This window comes from Coptis chinensis, chromosome 6 (genome assembly GCF_015680905.1).
Source record: "Coptis chinensis isolate HL-2020 chromosome 6, ASM1568090v1, whole genome shotgun sequence".
NCBI lineage: Eukaryota > Viridiplantae > Streptophyta > Magnoliopsida > Ranunculales > Ranunculaceae > Coptis > Coptis chinensis.
The window spans coordinates 53,254,841-53,258,731 of record NC_141461.1 but is presented as its reverse complement, the minus strand read 5'-3'; the positions used below and the strand labels follow the sequence as shown (position 1 = coordinate 53,258,731).

At 40.2% G+C, this 3,891-nt stretch overlaps 1 pseudogene; it reads left to right on the top strand.

Moving 5' to 3' along the window:
- The first annotated feature begins 2,659 nt into the window (after positions 1–2,659).
- Positions 2,660–2,753, top strand: LOC147493606 (small nucleolar RNA R71; annotated as a pseudogene).
- Positions 2,754–3,891: the final 1,138 nt, after the last annotated feature.

Here is a 3,891-nt window from a genome sequence, read left to right as displayed (position 1 = left end):
GTCAGATACTCGAGACTTTATCTAGACGTATGTATGAACATGCAGTTTATCATATATCAACAACCGAAATAATTGTGGATCATTCCATAAATAAATATCACAGAAAACATATCCAAACACAATCAAGCACCAAGATTTCCTATGACTCAACCTAGTGAAATGAAAGTGAAGTCGGATAACCCTATTATGTAACCTATCATGCACCTTATTTTTCATTTTTGAATGAGTGGGTGTTCTAGTAAATAAGTGTGGAAAAGTGAATGGTTGTGGAGAATATGGTGGATATGGATAAGTTGTAGAAAGACAGCATGTAAACAATGAGGATGTGGTTTTAGCACAAAACTCATTCATTGTGTGTGTAGGGGCTGTCTCAATTCTGAAAATGAAGGTGTCAAATGGTTTGTCCTTCTGAAGTAGTTGTTTACTAGGTGGATTTAAAAAATTATGTAGCACGGAAGAAACAAAAGTGTCGAGCGCAAACTCGGGATTCCTTTGAAAGGGTGGGAGGAGGGGAATCGAGGTGGCTGTTGTGCAAAGTAGTTCTTGATAGGGTGATTCATCACCTGCTCGAAGAAACTCATCGAATTGCTCATCTAGATTTGTCATATCCTCGTTACTATGATAGTCCTCTACATCTTTGAGAAAGTCATCTATCTCGATCCTCATCCGTAATATGTGTATCGACTAGTGTAGGGATGGAAATGTTGGAGTCTGAACTTCCAAAGGAAAGAAATTTGGGCATATGATTATCGGGAACGTGTTGTTGAAATAATCTCGAAAGCAACGCCTCGATCATGCTAACCTCTCCATCTATAGGCTAATCGGGTGGCGTGGTGTCTTTGTTTTAAAAATATTGACTTCAACAGCAAGATGGCCAAAAAACATGGACATTGAACCATCGCGGCAATTAATGAGCGCATTGGCAGTTGCCAGAAAAGGACGCCCTAAGATGATCGGGACAGAGTCATTAATGACTTCTGTGTCGAGGATGACAAAATCAGCCGGATAGTAAAAATCCTGAATTTTTACCAGAACATTTTCGACGACACCCTTAGGATACTTAATAGACCGATAAGCTAATTGCAACGTCATTCTAGTGGGTTGCATCTCGTCTAGACCTATTTGTCTATACAAATAAAACGGGAGTAAGTTTACACTAGCCCCCAAGTCTAATAACGCGATTGTCGTCAGATAGGAATCTCCTAAGGTGAATTAGACTGATGGGGCGACCGGGGTCCTTGTACTTAACAATTCCATTATGTTCAGATAGAGTTGGGAATTGTTCGTTAAAAAGCGTCTTTTGGTATATTGGTCTTACGCCTAGTAGTACGCAATTCCTTAAGAAACTTAGCATGGTGTGGTAGCTTTTTATAGCTTCGAGGAAGGGAAGGTTTATAGTTAGATTCTTAAAACATCCCTAATCTCCTCGTAATTTGTATCCCTAGTTAACATGGCTAATTTTTGGAAACGGTGGTTTCGTTTATATTTAGCAATGGTATTACGGATGTTTAACCGTGGCTTCCTGTTTCTTAGGTTTTGTTGTAATCGGTACCTCTCTAAGTGGTAGGCTCTTGGTTTCTATTTCGTATCTAGTAATATACTTGGTGTAGGGCCTCATGGTGGGGGGTAACTATAGGCATAGTTACTTTGTTATCAACCACTCTTAACGGAGAGTGGTGATGGCCTTTAGCTCACCTACATTTTCATATTCACTACTAATATTATCGGTTACCTCAAAGGCTGTATTTGTTGTTTTAGGATTAGGTATTTCGTGACCTGGCAACACACCTTTGGGTTGGGCTTTATCTTGAGCCAACTGTTTGGTTAAATTATTAACTGATTGTAGAAGCTGTTGGTTAGATTGAGCCATGGTTTGGAAAAGTTTTTGGCTCACTTGTATGAAGGTGTCAAGACGATCCGGTTGTGTGGGTGTAGTAGTCACGAGTGGTGTGACTGGAACTAGTTCATGTGAATTATTTATGGGTGGATTTTCATATTTATTATTTACCGGAACGATACCTCTATTAGGATTATAATTATTATAACTACCTTGACTTTGTGCTTGACCTTGTCGAGGTTGCACTTGGTTGTTATAATTATTAAAATTCCCGACCACAATCGCCCTTGTCGTAGTGGGGCTTGGTTAAAGCCGTCGCGTAGGCCTAACATATTGATTATTGTACCCTTGAGGTGTGACGCGTTTTGGTTATGTCTCCAACCGGTTAGGATTTTGTCTCCAAGGGGCGTTAGGTTCACTATTAATGGAACAAGCCCTGTTCATAGGCTATAGGACGATGGGAGTCGGGATGCTCGGAGCTCCAACGAAACTACATGGATTTGAATTTACATTCATGGCGGGAATAGGATTTTGTTGAACCGAAATGGCCTCTACCTTTTAGTGAGTGATTCGATTAGAGTTTTAGCTCGGGATCGTGTTTAATTTCAAACATACCGCGGCCTTAACTGTATTAGAAGAACTAGCGGAGTGGTGGATATCGCCACTACCCCCAGTTGTTATTTCGCTTTAGTTTGGTCCTCTAAAATTTATAAGCCTCCGAGGCTCTTTTGCTTAAGAAACTACCCCATTCATTATGTTAAGGACTTCTTTATGGTGGTGTAGAAGTCCTTTGAAAAGGCACGAACTAACGTGTCTTTCGCTAAGTTATGATGTGGACACTCTATAAGGAGATCGGTGAAACGATTCCAAGCCTCTGAAAATGTTTCATGAGGATTTTGTCGAAAGAAATGAATCTTGGAAAGCATCTCATCCGTCTTTAGGGGTGGGTAAAATGTTCCATAAACAGCTGAACAAGTTTAGCCCACGAGTCCACGTAATTGGGCTTTGGGCAGTTAACCAAAGACGCGCTTTATCGGCTAAGGTGAAAGGGAATACCCTTAATTTAATTTGTTCCGCACCAACCGTAGGGATGGTGGAATGTTGTTAGGACTTGTTCAATCCTACGATGTCGATAAGGTTTTTCATGGTCTAATCCATGAAAAACGGGTAACAAATTAAAAATATTTGGAGGGATTCGGAAATCCCCCGCTGGGTCTGCTAGAACGATGCAAGATTTGGGGCTATCGCTCAATTCTTTGTAAAAGTCAGAGAGAGGCCTCTCTTCTTCGTCGGGCATTGTGTCAGGTGATGTGTATGAAATAGTAGCTAGAGGTGTAGTGGGTGGTATACTAGATAGACTTGTTTGTTGATGTTGTTGTGTAATTACGTTCAGTGTTTTTGTTCGGCCAGACCTTAATCTCATACAAGGCTAAAACCAAACTTAGCTAAACACATCAACACTCCAAACAATTCTGATATACTAGTATAAACCTCTAATAGGAGAGCGAGGTGTGGAAGAAAGGAATACTTGATGCGTCCTTGCTTAAGCTTATGAATAGTGTCTTGTTTACGCTTTTGTTCGGTGTATATAGCGAGGTTAGAACACTGAAAAATATGAAAGATCAAAGTTGAATCAAAACCGGCCGAAATCCAAAAATTTTTTTGTTATGGCTGGCGAATTGGCCAGATAGCTTGATCGCTCGGTGTATCTTAGAATTCCAGAGTTTTAAGGGGTCGGCTCAAGGTCCGATGAGTTAGATGGTGGTCGGCCAAGGAAAGCCTTCGGCTGGTAATTTTCGCCCGAATTTTTCAACTCGAAATAGACAACCACGGTATGAATCAAACATGGGTGGGTGGGTGAAATGGGACTTTAAGAGCAGTACTAACACTACTTAAAACAATAATGAAAGTGAAACTAAGATCGCAGCAGTATGCATTTGATAATGGTAAAATGAATAGCTTTACCTACTTAAATAAAGCAATGAACTCTAAACGCAAGTAAAACTAAACTTAATCTTATCGGTCTATATTTATCAAAGATTCTACTCTCAAGT